General features: G+C 51.6%; 1 protein-coding gene across 2 annotated transcripts in view; it reads right to left on the minus strand.

The window, feature by feature from the left end:
- PAQR5 (progestin and adipoQ receptor family member 5) overlaps window positions 1–12,705 on the minus strand; it is a 443,329-nt gene extending 430,624 nt beyond the window's left edge. For both annotated transcript variants that reach the window (XM_066344348.1, XM_066344347.1), the window contains exon 1: window positions 12,548–12,705. The gene's annotated coding sequence lies outside the window, so the exon portion shown is untranslated. The remainder of the gene's footprint in view (window positions 1–12,547) is intronic.
- Between the last annotated feature and the right edge of the window lie 5,552 nt (window positions 12,706–18,257).

An 18,257-nucleotide genomic window follows, 5' to 3' on the forward strand; every position in this document is an offset into this window, starting at 1 on the left:
CCAGGGCCATTTATAATTCTTAAAAAAAAAAAGAGTAGAAACAGCAAAAACCTCCTTGATAAACTGGAGGTAGCAGGAGAACCACTTATAATTTATATACTAAACAAAAGACTAGTTTCCCAGATAAATAAAGACTACCTCCCATTCAATAAGAAAAAGGCCAACAACCTCACAGAAAACGGACAAAACATATGCATAGATAGTTCATGGAAAAGGAAATATTCAATAGAAATGGCTCTTATCTCTATGAAAACATGTTCAATCTGATTCACAGCAAGAAAAGTACAAATTAAAACTACATTGAGAGCCTGACCAGGTGGCAACACAGTGGATAGAGTGTTGGTCTGGGATGATGAGGTCCCAGGTTCAAAACTCTGAGGCCACTGGCTTGCGTGAGGGCTTATCTGGTATGAGCGCGGGCTTATCCGGCTTGAGTGTGGGATCATAGACATGACCTCAAGGTCGCTGGCTTGAGTAAGGGGTCACGGCTTGGCTAGAGCCCCCCTGTCAAGACACATATGGGAAAGTAATTAATGAATTACCTCAACTATGAGTTGATGCTTCTCATCTCTCTTCCTCCCTGTGTCCCTCTCTCTCTCGCTTAAAAAGAAACAATACTGAGAAATTATTTTTGTCTTCTAGAAAGTATCAGTAAGTTTGGTAACGCGGTACATCGGAGGGTGTGGATAAATAGGCAAACTCATACATAAGTGGTAAGAGTACACATTCTCAGCAATCCTGTGGAGAGCAATTTGCTGATATCTTTCAAAATACAAACTCACATAATTCTTACCCATCAATTCCACTTCCTGGACCTTATCCCATATGCACCTACCTACACTGCAAAATAACTAAAGCACAGGTAATTCAGTAGGACGTTGTTTGTGATGTCCAAAAAAACATGAGACAAGTTACATGAATGACATCTAGGTAGTACTGGAATATTATATAGCCGTAAACAAGAATGAAGCCTCTATGTACTGATCTGGAAGCATCTCAAGGTTGCTAACTGAGAAAAGAACAAATGGAGCAAAAGGCTGCATGTAGTGTGATACCGTGAGGGGGAAGGGCTCTATTTATGTGTTTACTAATCATGCATGAAGTATCTCTGGAAGAATCTGGAAGAAACTGGTGAAGGTGCCTCCAAAGAGGGGGGATATCGGGAGGCCAAGGGGAACTAGGTGAAGACTTCTCACATTGAAATCTTCACTGTTTTTGAATTCTGAACCATGTATATTTCTTTTCTAAGAAAGAAAAAGGTATGTGGGGGGGGGGGCAAGCAAGATTAAAAAAAAAAAAAAAAGAAAGGCCTCCCTAACCCACTTCCCTATCTGATATCCAGCTTCCCTCCTGCCCCACTCCTCAGCTAGCTCCACCTGACCTCTTCCATAGCGGGGACTGGTAAGTCCAGTGGCTGCTTCCCAGTCCTCTTTTACTTGCTCTGGCTCCAGAGACATCACGGCAGGCTAGGCTCTCCTCCCTGGATACTGTTCCAGGGCACCACACAATCTGGGCTCCTCTGCACCTTCTCTGGGAACTCCTCCGGTCTCTGCAGGCTCTCCTCCTCACTCCTCAAACGTGGCGCTCCTGGAGCTCACTCCAGGCCTCCTCTCTGCTCTTCTCCTCTTGGTCCACACGCACTCCCTGGCTCGTCCACCCCAGGGCTTCACTTGTCTTCTGTGTGTACGAAACTCCCAAATCCACATTTTCAGCCCAGACCTCACTTCTCAGCTCAGGGTCCCACGTGGGTGTCTGCCCGGATCTCTAACCCAACATAATCAAGACCTAACTCACCAGCTTCCAGCCAGTTTCATCCTCTACCCCTGGGAGGCCTTCTTGCCTGTGCTCCTTCCTGAGTGTCCCTAGTCTGTCCGCTTCTCCCCCTCCACCACTGCTCACCAGCTGGGTGCCTCTTCATTGCCTCTACCACCTCCTCGCTGGTCTTCCTCATGTTCTTTCCCATCTCAGGGCCTTTGCACACATCTGTGCCCTGAATACTCTCCTCCACTCTCCATACCTGCTTTATCTTAATGCCTGTCTGTCTTCTAGAATTCAGATGAACATAATTTCCTCAAGAAACCTTTCTGACCTCTTAGACCCATGAATCTCAATGGAGGGTGACTTTGCCTCCCAGGGGACATTTGACATCTGGAGACATTTAGACCTTTTTTGTTTCACAATTGGGGTGGGGGCGTGTGTAGCTACTAGCATCTAGTGGGTAAAAGGCAGGGATGCTGCTGAATGTCCTACAATGCACAGGACAGCCCCACTGCAAAAAGTTGCCTGGCCCCGAACGTCCATAGTGCAATGGTATAAAACTCTTCCCCAGACTAAATCATGTCCCCGTGACACACTTTCACAACACACTCTTTCTCCTGCATATCGCCCATCACAATCATGACTGAATATTTAACTGTGCAAGGATACTGGCCAAGTTTCATTTTCTAAGCTTCATGGGTGAATAAATAAAGTCACTGGCTCATGTTTATCTCTCTATCTCCAGTTTCAAGCCCAGAACCTTGAACTTGGCAGCACAAAGGTGTGGATTGATATAAGATGCTGACCAACCCGTCCTGAGCAGATGTCTCCCCGGGTCCTGGATCCACTCTGCTGGGTCCTCTATGCCGTCCGACAGCAGTCCTTTCCTTTCCTTTCCTTTGCCCGTGACAAGCCGTTCTCTCTCTGCTGCAGCATCGTCGTGCTCTGCACAGCGCTGACACCCCTCAAACCCTCATCTCCGCCCAGGTGGTTCCAGGGGCCCCTCCAAACCAGCTGGGCCCAAGCTTATTGCCTCATCATCTTGTCAAACCAGCCGCCCCTCCTGTTGGCTTACCCACCACTCACCCAGCTGCCAACCCAGAAACCTGGGCACCCTGTGTGGCACACCCACCCTTCAGAGCCGCTCCCTCCACACACCCCACGACGCGGCTTCGGTGTTACCCAGTTTTCTCTCACTTGGTTCTTGCCTTAAGCCTCTTTTCCTCCCAGTCGACCTGTGATATCAATCTCAGCTACGTCCTTCTAAGATGACAAGTGTCATGTATTATTTCCTGCTAAAAACCCCTTCAGTGCTTCTCCCTGTCTCAATGTGGAGACTAAGTTCCCTAGCCTGGTCCAAGGCCCTTCATACTGTAGCCCTCCGTGGCCTTGCCACTAGTCACAAACACCACTGTGCCACGAGCTTCACGCCACATTTTAGGTCCTCCCCTCCCCCTCTCCCCTTCCTTCCGCTCCTCTTAGCTCCCCTCTCCTTACTCTTCTCCTCCCCTTCTTCTACTTAAGACACCTGGAGAGCTCATGCTCAGCCTTAAAATCTACTCAAACATTCTTCCTCAACAGTATGGCAGTTCCTAAAAAAATTAAACGTAAATTATCGTAGGATCTAGTGTTCCTACTTCTGTCTGTATGCCCAGAAGAACTGAAGGTAGGGACTCAAACAGATGTTTGCTCATTAATGTTCATAGCGGCACTACTCACAACAGCCAGAGGTAGAAGCATCCCAAGTGTCCATCAACAGATAAATGGCTAAACAAAATGTAGTCTAGCCACACAGTGGGATATCATTCAGCCTTCTTTAAAAAGGAAGGCCATTCTGATGTACACTACAACACAGATGAACCTCAAAGCACCGTGCTAAGTGAAAGAAGCCGCAGACGAATGGCCAGTGCTGTATGGTTCTACTTATATGAGGTATCTAGGTACCCAGAGTAGTCAAATTCATGGGGACAGAAAGCAGAACGGGGGTTGCTAGGGGCTGGGGGGAGGAGGGCAGAGGGACTTCGCGTTTAGAGTTTCAGGTTTGTAAAGTGAAAAGAGTTCCACAGTTGGATGGTGGTCATGGTTGTATAACAATGTGAATGCACTTAAAGGCACTAAAGTATATACTTTAAAATGATAAAAATAGCAAAGTTTATGTTAGGTATATTTTACTACAATGAAATAATGCAAAACCAAAACCTATACCTGCTTCTTTGTGTTGAAAACCTCTGTATGCCACCACCACCTCACCAAACCCTATCCACACATCCCAAGTTCCCTTCAGCACACGCGGGGTGGCGCTGACCAGACCTCCTCTGCGCAGGTGCGCACATGCGCATAGTACCTGGCAGTTACAGAATGACATCGTGTCCTCCCAGACTGAAGGTCTGTGTAGGCAGGGACTATGTCTAACTCACCGCTCCTTCCCCAGCATCTAGCCCGCAGTCTAAAGCAGTCTATAAGGACTATTAGAATGAATAACCCAAATTAATTGTTTCAGATTAATACTACCCAAAGCTCAAAGCCTGCTGTCCCTAGAACAGTGATTTACATCCAAGATTCATCGACAGACCCCTTCCTACCCCTGGAGAAGACAAATGTTTGCTCTTCTATTAAGCAACAAGGTCCGAAGGGGCTCCCACAGACAAAGATAACAAACAGCTTACTTGGGAGGAATAAACAAGATGAAAGCAGGGCTGGGTCGAGGCAGGCGTGCACGGCCCTTGTGTCTAACTAACACCACCCTGCTCTGTCCTCTCCCTCTTCCGTGCAAAGGATGGACTGATTCACTTCCTGTGTCCCCTCTGAGGACAGTGAGAGAGAGGACCTTGGAGAAGCCAAGTCTTCTGAGCACACAGAGATGATTAGTCACTGGCTGGAAGGCTGCTGACCTTAGTGCGTGGCCGACCACAGGCCTGCAGCCCCTGCCCCACCTTCCCATATAACGCAAGGTCTGGAAGCAGACAACTTGGCCTTGGCTTTTAGCAAGAAGCCCGGCAGGCCGGAGTCTTCCCTGTTCTCACCAATAAGCCCTTGGAGCGCACCCCCCCCCCCGTCCGTACCCACAAATTCACACACAGTCCACATTTATAGAACAGGGGCTGGAAAGAGAAAACTGTGTCCTAAGAGTAACCCCTGGGAGGGTATCTAGGGATCATCACACCCAGTGGTCTCAACCAGGGACCCTTTGCCCCCAGGGGACATCCGGCATTGTCTGGAGAAATTTTTGGTTGTAAAGAAGAAAGTGAGAGGTAGTGCCACTGACATCTGGTGGACAGAGGCCAGGGATGCTGCTAAACACCCTACAGTGCTCAGGACAGCCCCTGCAACAAAGCAGTATCCAGTCTAACACGTTAGTCATTCCTGATTTAAGCCAAGATATCTCTTTTACAGATGAGAAAACTGAGGTCTAGGAAGGGACAGAGCTAAAGTCAACTTTAGTGTCAGAATTAGAATCTAGCACTCCCCACCAGCTACACCAACCCTCTGCTCTCGAGAGTTCAGTGGCTGCCTGACCAGGCGGTGGCGCAGTGGATAGAGCGTTGGACTGGGATGCGGAAGACCCAGGTTCGAGACCCCGAGGTCGCCAGCTTGAACGTGGGCTCATCTGGTTTGAGCAAAAGCTCACCAGCTTGAGCCCAAGGTCGCTGGCTCAAGCAAGGGGTTACTTGGTCTGCTGAAGGCCCGTGGTCAAAGCACATATGAGAAAGCAATCAATGAACAACTAAGGTGTTGCAATGCGCAATGAAACACTAATGATTGATGCTTCTCATCTCTTCGTTCCTGTCTGTCTGTCCCTGTCTATCCCTCTCTCTGACTCTCTCTCTGTCTCTGTAAATAAAAGAAAAGAAAAAAAGAGTTCAGTGGCCAACTCAATGACCGATGCAAGCTGGCAGAGTAGTTGAATTTGGGACCATGGCATCTAGAAGCCCATGATGGCCAGGCTCTGTGCCTCCAGCAGGTTCCAAATGAACCCCACCAAGGTCAGCCCAGCCAAAGGGCTCCCCAACAACCAAAGAAAAAGAAGGTCTTAAGGGGCTATGGTGTGTCCAGGTAAAATGCCTGTTGGAGGCTTAGGCAAAATTTGCTACTTAAGTCCCCACAGACATAATTGGGGTGATCCCAGCCTGGTGTCAAGGCCAGAAGTGAGCACAACTCTATAAGGTAAACCCTGGTTCAGAGAACAGGGCATGGGAGCTACACTTTAGATTACTGCTTTGGGGGAACACTCTTTTTTTCCTAGATGCCAAAAATGACTATATCTCTCATACCTGTTGGCTCCTCACCGCCATCCTGCATAATTTCAAAATAACATCTCGGTCACCTTTGTCCTTTTTCCCAGGAACCAACACCATGTCTCCAACCATGGGCCAAATACTAGGGCACAGGTCCAACCATCAGAGCTGACTGTGCAACCCCATTATTTATAAAGGACTGACTCACATCATGTCACAACAGGCGTACTTTTCCATGCACTGCTGCGGAAAGCCACCGGACTTGTAGTGATGGTAGTGATAAAGAGAAGGTCGGGACAGAAACGCTGGGCTATGTCTCAGGTCAAGGCCTCACCCTCTTTAGAGGAAGGGAGTCCACAGGGAGTGGTTGGTGGGGGGGGCATGGATTGGGAGAGGGAAACTACAGTGGCTTCAGACATAGGAGTTACATTACAAATTTATTTCTTTAGGCTAAAAATTATTATTGTTCCTTCCATCTGCCCTGTGCCCTTCCTCTCTAATTTTTCCAACAAGCTGGTAAACTCCTACAAATCCTTCAAAGCCCAACTTCTGGAGTCTCTGCACCCAAAATCAAGTCTCAGCTGCATTCCAACTCTTAATTTGGCAAACCATAATAACAATGGAAAAAGATTTGGGGTCGATAGCAGGGCTTGGGGGAAAAGTCAAAGCTCCCCATGGATCTGCTGTGTGGACCGGCACGGCAGCTGCATCCCCTGTGAGGGGTGTGCCGACCACCAGGCCTCCGGGCCCTCTGTCCTACCTGTGTGGTCTACCGGGTTGATTGAGGCAGCAGGACATGGAGGCTAAGGCTGCAGAGTCTAGAGCCAGACTACCCTGGCTAATTCTGGTGCCCCCTACCCCTACAAGTGTCATCTTGGGCAAAGTTATGCCACCTTTCTAAGGCTCAGTTTCCCCATCTGTAAAATGAAGAAGATATAGTTTCAACCTTGAGGGGTAATTATAAAGATCAACTAACACCCTTGTTGGCAAACCGCGGCTCGTGAGCCACATGTGGCTCTTTGGTCCCTTGAGTGTGGTTCTTCCACAAAAAGCCATGTGCAGGCACTACCTCAATAAGGAATATATCTACCTATATAGTTTAAATTTAAAAAATTTGGCTCTTAGAAGAAATTTCAATCGTTGTACTGTTTATATTGTTTATATTTGGCTCTGTTGACTAATGAGTTTGCCAACCACTGAATTTACTAATACATGTAAAGTGCTCAGAACAGGGCCTGGCACTCAGCTAATAGTTACTGAATGTTTATTACTACACTGCTCACAAAAATTAGGGGATCAAGGAACATGCAGATACTCCAGTACTTTCAGCCTTTTGTATAGTGCATTTTCACCAATGAAACAAAAGTTGGTTTTGCATCTCATTTGCATAATCAAACAACTTTCCTTGACTTGTGTTTGCTTTGTGATGTTCTTGTTTGATTAAAAAAATGAAATGCTTCTTTTTTATCACTTCATATTCATTTTGAAATATCCCCTAATTTTTGTGAGTAGTATATTATTACAAACGCAGCCCTCCTCCCTCCAAGCAATCAGGAAAGAAGGCAGGGTCTATACTTCCTGGGAGCGGAGGAGGGGAAATGCCTCCATGGACCCCATCTCCCATCTATGCTCCTGCAGTAGCATCTTCAGGAAGTCCCATTGCCACCAGTCTCTTCCCCTCCAATCACCTCCACAGGGCCCCAGAGTTTCGCCTTAGAACACAGACCATATGCCTTTGCTGAAGGGGTGGGGAGCTGAGGTTGCTTGGTGTGTGTGGATGTTTCTCCCATATCTTCTATGCCATAGACAGTTCCCAAGGGAACCACCCTTATCAAATTCCTAAGTGAGGTCTCAGAGCCCCAAGCCTTCCCAGGGCCTTGGCAGAGTAATGTCCTCACTCTTCCTAGCCCACATGTCTGGTTAAACCTTCTCAGACAGGTTTGCTATTCCCTGGCCCAGGTGATCTGACACTCAACCTGCCTCCGCAAAGTGGCGGGGACTTGGCTTTGGTCTTCCTGTGTTCTCCGGTGCCCTTTAAAAGGTGGCCTGGAGAGGGCGCATTGTCCACCACTAACAGAGGAATTGCCGGCTTTTAGAGGACAGCGCTGGGAGGTTTCTTTTCAGAAAGGCGGTCTGATCCAGAGCACTGCTCCCTGGCTCTCTCAAACTTGCCCTGTGTGGGTGGCTGTCTGTTCAGCCTAAGAGCTGTCCCTCTGAGAGACTGGAGACAGCTGGCTTGAAGCACCCTTAGCAATCTGGTGCAGGGGACAGGGAGCCAGCCTTGAATCAGTTGGAGTCCAATCAAGAAAAGCTCTAGGCCCTGGCCGGTTGGCTCAGCGGTAGAGAGTCGGCCTGGCGTGCAGGAGTCCCGGGTTCGATTCCCGGCCAGGGCACACAGGAGAAGCGCCCATCTGCTTCTCCACCCCTCCCCCTCTCCTTCCTCTCTGTCTCTCTCTTCCCCTCCCGCAGTGGAGGCTCCATTGGAGCAAAGATGGCCCGGGCACTGGGGATGGCTCTGTGGCCTCTGCCTCAGGGGCTAGAATGGCTCTGGATGCAACAGAGCGATGCCCCAGAGGGGCAGAACATCGCCCCCTGGTGGGCATGCCGGGTGGATCCCGGTCGGGTGCATGTGGGAGTCTGTCTGACTGCCTCCCCGTTTCCAGCTTCGGAAAATTGAAAAAGAAAAGAAAAGCTGGCCCTGGCCGGTTGGCTCAGTGGTAGAGCGTCGGCCTGGCGTGCAGGGGACCCGGGTTCGATTCCCGGCCAGGGCACATGGGAGAGGCGCCCATTTGCTTCTCCACCCCCCCCCCCCCGCCTTCCTCTCTGTCTCTCTCTTCCCCTCCCGCAGCCGAGGCTCCATTGGAGCAGAGATGGCCCGGGCGCTGGGGATGGCTCCTTGGCCTCTCCCCAGGCGCTAGAGTGGCTCTGGTCACAGCAGAGCGACGCCCCAGAGGGGCAGAGCATCGCCCCCTGGTGGGCAGAGCGTCGCCCCTGGTGGGCGTGCCGGGTGGATCCCGGTCGAGTGCATGCGGGAGTCTGTCTGACTGTCTCTCCCCGTTTCCAGCTTCAGAAAAAATAAGAAAAAAGAAAAAAATAAAATAAAAGAAAAGAAAAAAAAGAAAAGAAAAGCTCTAGCGCTGCCTCCAACAGGTCACTTCTCATCTCCGGGCCTCAGTCTCCCATCTGTACAGTGAGGAAGGGCAGGCTGGACGTACCACTTATTCAACATGTATTAACCAAGCACCCACTACAGACCCGGCACTGCTCTGATCCCTGGGGACAGAACAGTGAATAAAACAGACAGAAAGCCCTGCCCTCACAGAGCTAATATTTTAACAGGGACAACAGACAATAAACAAGAGAAAAAAGTGAAATGTACAAGATGCTAGATGGTGATAAGTACCATGAAAAATGAAGCAGGGAGGGCGTGTAGGGATATAATCTCTAAGGCTGACTCCAGCAGGGAAATTCTGGGTTTAAAGCTCTTAAGACTCAGAAACCAGCAGTAGGAACAGGGAAAGCTGGGAGGGAGGGGGGCATGTTGATGTATGGCTTAAATCCCAGCTACGCCCTCAGTGGCTTCCTCTAGGGGACAGAACTGACCGACTCTGGGGGTCCTGATCTGTCCTGGGACCAAGCAGACACTGGGGTCTGCTGAGGAGTCCAGGTGGTACGGGTTCCTGGCAGGGCCTCAGTCTTCAGGGCACTGCCATGGAAAATATTCCAGGGCCCGCTGTGGACACCCCACTTGACCGTGGCCTTGGATAAACAAGACGATGACCATATGCACCTCCAGGGGTTCTCACACCACTCATGACCCTCCTCCCGGACCCTCCCTATACGGTAGTCCAGTGGTCCCCAACCCCCGGGCCGGTACCGGTCTGTGGGCCATTTGGTACCGGTCCACAGAGAAAGAATAAATAACTTACATTATTTCTGCTTTATTTATATTTAAGTCTGAATGATGTTTTATTTTTAAAAAGTGACCAGATTCCCTCTGTTACATCCGTCTAAGACTCACTCTTGACGCTTGTCTCGGACATGTGATACATTTATCTGTCACACCCTAAAGGCCAGTCCGTGAAAATATTTTCTGACATTAAACCGGTCCGTGGCCCAAAAAAGGTTGGGGACCACTGTGGTAGCCTGTCCCCTACCCTTACATGGAGAAAGGGAAGGGGATCAAAAGCTCTCCCTTTCTCCACCAATTTTAGTATCTTCTCATCCTGCAGAGACTGGTTTTTTTGTTTGTTTGTTTGTTTTTTGTATTTTTCTGAAGCCGGAAATGGGGAGAGACAGTCAGATAGACTCCCGCATGTGCCCGACCGGGATCCACCCGGCACGCCCACCAGGGGGCGACGCTCTGCCGCGACCAGAGCCACTCTAGCACCTGGGGCAGAGGCCAAGGAGCCATCCCCAGCGTCGGGGCCATCTTTGCTCCAATGGAGCCTCGGCTGTGGGAGGGGAAGAGAGAGACAGAGAGGAAGGAGAGGGGGAAGGGTGGAGAAGCAGATGGGCGCTTCTCCTGTGTGCCCTGGCTGGGAATCGAACCCAGGACTTCTGCACGCCAGGCCGATGCTCTACCACTGAGCCAACCAGCCAGGGCCCAGAGACTGTTTTTGATCAATAAATATGTCCTGTGAACCTACTGTGTGCTCAGGATGAGATCAGCTCTCTGAGGGATTCCAAGATGCATGGTCACTTCCCAGAGAAATGTATAGCCCACCTGGGCAGGTCAGGCTGACATGCACACACGTGAGATAACTATGGTTTACTCTGTAGTTTATAGAACCATTTGGGCCACCCACTCTCCCATACAACCATATTGATTCTGTTGTCCCCATTGTACAGGTCAGGAAATGAAGGCCCAGCAAAGCAAGTTCTCTTCCCTCTGTCTATGGTTGCCCCATGGAATGGTAAGGAGAGGGAGGAGGCAATGAAGATTAGCACTTCCAAGTAAGATTTCCTGGAGGGATGGGTGAGACTTGGGTGCAGGTGGAACAAAATCCAGGGCAGACCGAGCTGGGCATGTCACCCACCTCCCTCTGCTTCTCCCTCGCCTGACAAGGAGTGGACTGTGGATGAAGCCAAAGCCTGTCTGCCTGGAAAACTACCTGGGATTATAGAGGTGTTCACTGGTTTTAAAAATGCCAAACTGCCTCAAATGGGTGGGTATGGCCATTGATGGTGGCGGCGGCCCCTTTCTGTCCAGCTTTTCAGAGTGCCCTTTCTTCTGCTCACCGGGGGCAGAGAGCCATCAGCTGGGACACAACCTCTGCTGTTTCAGGCTAATTCATTCCGTTCCTGTTGAGCACCTTTGTTCCTGGTACTCTGGCTACTGACCATGAACAAAGCAGGGCCCTGCCTTCCTGCAGTTCTTAGTTTAGCAAGGAGCAGATTCTCTCTTGGAGAAGCTTCCAGACCAGATTACATTTCTTCTTGGAAGTCCTTTTCTCTGGTCTGCCCCTTTCAGAGCAGGAACCTCAAGGGAAAGAGAGAAGAAACCAACCCCTGCTGACTCAGGGGCCAGCAAAGATGTCGAGAAGCAACCCCCCGGTTCTAGAAGACTGGTTTGAGGTCCAGGTTCACCACTTTTTCTGAGCAAACTGCTTCACTTTTTTGGAGCCTTCTTTCCCCCTCTTCCACCATGAAATAAGACCTACTTAGGGCACCGGTTTCTTGTGGGGGTAAAATGAAATGAGATGTGTCCATGTTAGCTCCACTCTGACCCACTGACTTCCCCCAACCTGTTCTTTCTGGTTCTGGTGGGAAGGGGCACCTTAGGTCCTCATCCCTACCCTGAGCGGAACCCTCCTCACAGTCCAGGCTGCAGGAAGCCCCTTCTGTTCAAATCAGCAAGGGTTACTGAGCCCTAGGTCGAAGCAGGTGCAGGCCACCCTTTCTGATTTGCTCAACTCACTGGGGCTTGAAAAGTACTGGGAGAGCCAAGGATGCCCAGCCAGGGCTGTGGCCTAAACAAGCCAGGACAGAAGCCAGGACGCCCCTTGGCTGCGCACCCATTTCAACAGGGCCCAGACTGACGCCCCTGGGCCAAGGGCCGCCGCCTCACCCTCACCGGCTCATTCAGCCGGGTGTCCCAGCGTGTATCTGGCCCGAGGAGGCGGGAAGCACAAATGTAAACATCCCTTAAGACATCGCCAACTCTGCAGTCCCCATCCAAAGATTTTTTCAAGGGAGTGGGTGGCGCGGGGAGGGCCGCAAAGGCTCGGAGGAATGAGAGATGGGAAAAGTGAGAAGGCAAAAACTCAACCGATTTCAGGGTGGATCCTGTGCACCCGCGCGGCCGCCCCACGGCGGCCCCAGCTCCCAGCAGCAGGAGGCAGACGGGGGACTTGCTGGGAACGGGGCTATTTCCCTACCGCCCCGCGAACAGCCGTCTGGCGCGAACTTTCCAAGACCCGCCCTCGGAGCGGCTCGCGGGCCCCAGGGAGCATGCGGGCGGCCGCGGGGTGGGCTGCGCGTGGACCGGCACCCGGGAGGCCGCGAGCGCGGGGGCCCGTGGCGGCACGGCGAGGAGTCCCGCCCTCGGTTACCTGAGTTCCGAGGGTCACGGGAGTCCAGCTGAGAGGGCGCGCGGACCCCGGCGCTGCTTTGGGCGTAGCGGCCCCTAGACACGCGGGCGCTGCACCTGGCCCGGCCGGTCGGCGCGCCTACCCCGGCGGGCCAGCCCACGATCCCCTCCCGCGCGGGGCGGGGCGGGCAGGGCGGGAGGCCGGGGGAGGAGCCGCGGGCAGGGGGCACCCTCCCGTCGCGGGGCTTGTATTTAACCGGCCAGCACGGGCGCTGGACTCGGTGACCGCCAAAGGGTAGCCCCACCACTCGTTAGGCTGGGTGTGACCAAAGTCCTGTGCCCGGGGGTGCGCATCGGGTCCCTTACCCCTCTGCGCCCTCATGCCCACCCCCACTCCCAGGGGCCAATGGTTGGAAGCCTGAGGGCCTCCTTGAGGGCTAGGCCCCTGAGCATGCCCTTCAGAAGAATGCATGGGGTGGAGCACCGGGAAGGAAAAAAAAAAGCAAAACAAACTGGGTCCCCACAGCCACACCCCATATGTCCTCTTCTCCAGGGGGAGAGGCTCCTGACTGTTTTGGTCGTGGAGGGGCCAAGAAGTTCGTTAAGTTGGGGGGGGGGGTGAGAAGGTGTTGCTCTCCCACCCCTCACCCTTTCTCCCAAGTTTCCATTTGCCAGGTCCTGGAAGGAGCTGGGCCTGGGCCTCTGCCACTCAATAGGCACAGAGATAAGAGTTGAAGGGACACAGAGGACAAAGAAACGTTTGGTGCCTGAGACCCAAACTTTGTGGCTGCTCACAGGTGCCAAAGGAACAGGTTGCAGCTACTTCCTGCCCCCACCCTTTACCCTCCCGGACAACTCTGGAAAATCCACCTCTTGGACAAAAGCTCCCAGCATGAAGTGGTGTGCGGTGGGGGTAGGGGGGCATCACAGCCCCTTTCCTCAGCACCCCCAAGCTCCTTTTGCTCCCTGCTTTGCAGCATTTGCTAAGTGCACACAGTGGAAGGAGCATTATTACACCTGGAGTCCAGTGGCCTCCATTTAGTTCTGTGACTTCGGATGAGTCTCTGTCCTTTTCTGGGCATCAGTTTCCCCATTTTCAGTTGATTATCTCTAAGGCCCTTTTTATGGATCCCAAACTGTGCTATGGGGCATGTTGCTTTATAAGGTTTTCTGTGGCAGCACATCTTGTAAATGGTGTGTGTGTGGGGGGCACACACATGTGAGACCCTCAGTCTAGATTAGCGTGTCCCCGCAGACTTAAGTTCTTGAAGGGAAAGTGACTGAGGGAGTACAAACAGGTAGGCAGTCATCCTGTGCAGAGCAGAGGTTAAGAATGGCTGGCATTGGGGGAATGGATATTGGTTCTTGCTTGTGCTGAATTCAGAGTGGCCTTAGGCAAGCCCCTCATTAATAATCCTCCCTTTGCCTTCCCAAGGGTGTTGCGGGCTAACTGAAATATCAGATATGAAGTCCTTTGAATAGGGAAGACAAGAGGTTGTATGCTTTTTGATGTCTTTTGATGCCTGTGACAGTGATGAACTCAGGAGGCAGAAGAGGAGGTAAGATGTTCAAAGCCTAGTGCTGGCCTCATTCCCACCCTGCTGAAGCTGCAGCACACACAGCATAGGCATGTACCCCGCTCCCCAGCAAAGTGACAGGCGGACAGTGCCTCACCAGACTCGGGCCCACTGCAGGCCCTTTGTGTGCACCTTGGGAAGCTAAAGAGGGAAGATAAAGAAGCTCCCAACCTAAAGGGAGGTGATCGGTGGATTACCTATGAACCTATCAGCACGTCCTGGCTGAACACCTGGTTGGCAGGTGCCACAGACACCCAGCTCTGCTCTTAGGGAGAGTAAAACCTAGCTGAATGATTAAGCAGGAGAGGCTGCTGTGGATGGTGAGCACACAGGGAGGGCCGAGCAGGAGAATGGGAGGGAGGGAGCCTGGCAGGGGCAGGGTGGGGGCCTTCTGTGCAGCCCAGGGAAATCTGAAGCACAGGAAGGACTGGGAGATGTTCCAATGACTGGCAGAAGCATTCTAGTTGGGAGAAGGAGTTAAGCCAAGGAGCAGAGGTGGGAATGAGCAGAAGGGAAAGTGCTTGGAGGAATTTTGAGGCCATGTCAGTTAGGGAAATAGGGGCACAAACTATTCCCAGAGAGGCACAGGCCCCAAATTACCCAATGAAGCAGCAGATGACAGGTCAGGAAGGCAGGGAGGTGACAGGGAACAAGCACCAGGAATCAGGCAACCAATATTCAAATAAATGGCTTTGAGCAGTTGTTTCTCTTCACTGACCCTTGGTTTCTTTATCTATAGAGTGGGAATTATAACTTTTTTTCTTTCAGGGTTATCACAGGAGCCATAGAATGCGTTTGAAAGTGCTCTGTAGACTGCAGAGTGCTGAGTGAATTTAACATTTGGGGTTTTGGGGTTTCCTTCAGGGCTTCAGTAAACATTAGTGGAACTGACACACTGGGTTGGGCCCTGCATGCCTCTCATGGCAACGGGTGGATGGACTACACAAAGGTGGGGGGGGGGTCTGCAGATGGTCAGAGGGATCCATGAAGAACAGGAAGAAAGGAGAATGCCGGTCATAAATGTCACATCCCCTTTGGACACCTTTACAATGTAATTTAAATACCATTTTTGGGAGAATTGTCCTGCCCCATCCATATGACTCGGAATCTCCCATCCCTGCCTCTGCCCTCCCTGGTAAGTAGGTGGCCAGGGTGAACAGCACAGTATCAGAAGTTACTTTCCTGACCAGGTACCGTTATGGGGCTGACCAGCTCCTCCTCGGTGGGCTCAGACTGTCTTTTTTGTTCAAAATACCTTGTCTGACAGCAGGAACAGACAGTACAAAAGGGGCTGTCAGCCCCACTTAATAGCAGGACTCACATCCCTCATGCATTCCTGGCCCTTCAGCATCCAACCCTAATTTAACAGATGAGTCCTCTCCCTCTTGTTGTCTCCTCTGTCTTGGAGTCATCAGGACAGGGTTTACTGCCCCACTTTGTAGATGAGAAAACTGAGGCTGGCAGAGGTGCCAGGTCTGACCTAGAACCATCACCTCACCTACACAGTTGGAACTGCCCTTCTGGCCAGGCCCGTGCCCAGCCATCATCCCATTGGGGCTAGAAGTATTGGCCTCAGTGTACAGAGGAAGACATGGCTGTTTGGGAAGGACATGTGGTTGATGGGAACTTCTCCGAGAGCTTCCCTTTCAGCCGCTATGCCTGGACACACAGTCACAAGCATGATTAGGTTCTAGGGCTGTGGTAACAAATTAGTACAGATGCAGTGGCTTAAATAAAAACATACTCTCTCACAGTACTGGATGCTGTGAGTCCCAAATCCTGGTGTCAGCAGAGCCATTCCCTTCCGAGTTTCCACAGGAGACTGTGCCCTTGTTTCTTCCAGCATCTGGTGGCTCTGGAAGTTTCCTGGCTTGCAGTGGCTTGCTCACCCACCTCCCATGCCCCAGCCCCTCCTTGATGCCCAGGCTCTGGCAACCCTTTGCCAGGGAGCAACAAAGCTTTGCATTCAGTGCAGAGAGCACATTCTGTCCAGAGGGCAAAGGCCCCTGGAGTGGGGGCTGGGGGACAGTGCCTCCCCAGATGTGGATCCTGTCCTCAGAAGGCTTGAGAGAGGTGGAGCATGAAAGGCTAGCCCTTGAAGAGTGTATGTGGAGAAGGGAGGCCCTAGAAGGGGAGGAGGCTGACCTCCTCCTTGGTGGGCTCACATTGTTTGGGACTCACATTGGCCAGGACTAGGCCAAATGGCCATGTTTAGGTTTAGAACCCTGCCCCCCCCCCCCCCAGGGAGAGACCCTGAAGGAAGCCCCAGCTCTGCCAGTGCTAGTATCCATCAAGAACCAGGGGATCCAGAGGCCTTCAGGGTCATTTGACCTAAATAGTAAAGATGCTCAACAGGAAACATGCCATGAGTGGGACCGGCAGACCTGCGGTATCCAGGGGCTGCCTCTGGTTCAGACGCCAGCTTCCCAGGCCCAAGGCAGTATCCTTACAGTAGATGGGGGGGGGGCACAGTCCTCTATACAAGGGGCGTGGGGAGTCCCATGCTTGCAAGGGAAGAGCTAGGGGACTGGTCTTGAAGCTATATTTGCAGAGAAATGCAGTTTTGTTTGGGCGGAGGGTTTATTTGGGTGGCTAGGGAAAGGGCACACATAGAGATTATGAAGGGGGGTTAGCTCACCCTCCCCTGCAGGCACCATTGCCATCCCACAATAACCTCTGTTTTCTTCTACCAGCCTCAGCGGGTCTCTGCTTCTAACAAGAAAATATAATACCCGCTCCAGTGGTTCTCAGTCCTGGCTGATGCCAGCATCAGTCACCAATTCAATCTGAATCTCTGGAGGTGGGGCTAGGACTTTTTAAAGTTCCCCAGGCAATTCTGATGTGCAGCCAGCGTGAAGACCCCAAGGTAGTCCAACTTCCTCAGCTGCTTGACTCTTGGGGCATCTAGATGGCCACGGTCACATCTGTGTCCTTATCGTCCTGACCCACAGTACAGGTTGGACTCAGCACACAACAAATAGACTGTACATACAAAGAAATGTGTGCAAAGCAAGGGCAGCCTGGCTTGGCTGCTTCAGCATAGAGCGATGGTGGTGGATTTCCCCTGCAGCAACTGCAGTTGCACTTCCTGCCTGAATTCTGGGCCATCCAGTGCAGGAGGCGCACGACTTTCCCGGGTTTCTTCCTCTTCCAGCCTCCGTATCCTTCACTGTCAGAGGCTGATTTAACGGCAGGTGCACCGGGCGCGCGCCCTGGTCCCCGACTTCTGAAGGGCCCACAAAACCCCAACTTATACTTTATTCTAATGTAAGGGGCCCAATATCTTCTTCAGTGCCCGGGGCCCCAACCGACCTTAATCCCCCTCTGTTCGCTGTGGACGCTGCACACACTGGAGGAGTGGGAAGGAGGGTGCTTCCCTGCGCAGCCTCCAGCCTCTGCTCTCGGCCTGAAGCTGCTGCATCTCCTCCAGAGCGAACAGCCTTTAAGGATTGCCCCTGCAGAATCTTGACTGCCCCAGTGAACCCAGAGAGCCCCCACTTTGACCCCAGCTCTCTCTCTCTCTCAGTTCCTGGGTACCAGCTGTCTGCAAGCTCTAGGCTAAACCTGGACTCAGCTCTCTTTCAAGAGCCACACAAATATCCACCGCATTTAACCCAGCAATCCCACACCTAGGAATGGATCCCCAGGGAATAATCCTCAAACAATGAAAAAGCTCTTTGAACAAAGTTCCAGCATTATACCTAACAGCAGGGAATTCCAAGCAACCTAAGTGTCCAGCTCCAGAACGCTGCCACACAGCAGCCCACCCATTTTAAAAGCTAATTGTGATGACTGTTGCAACATGGGAAAACGCTGATGATACGGCCTCGAGTGCTAAACTGCACTGGGCAGAAGTCCAGCTGTGAAAAAGCGTCTATGTGCCCGTGCAAGGGCTGGAGGGGAACCGGGGAAGACAAAGAGAACCGAACTTTCTATCCACTAGGTCTGGGATTATGAGTGATTCTTTCTCTGATTTCTGGTATTGTGGTAGTAAATATGCAATAAACATATATTTGTATGAGTATATAATAGTAATCATTCTTAGTCTTGCATTCAGGGAAGGCTCTTGAATACACCTATTCAAGCTCAGGTGTAAATGAGTGCAGGTACCCCCTCCCGTGGGCAGCCTCTCTGGGGTATTTGCATTTGAAAGAA

The sequence above is a fragment of the Saccopteryx leptura genome, chromosome 6 (assembly GCF_036850995.1).
Source record: "Saccopteryx leptura isolate mSacLep1 chromosome 6, mSacLep1_pri_phased_curated, whole genome shotgun sequence".
NCBI lineage: Eukaryota > Metazoa > Chordata > Mammalia > Chiroptera > Emballonuridae > Saccopteryx > Saccopteryx leptura.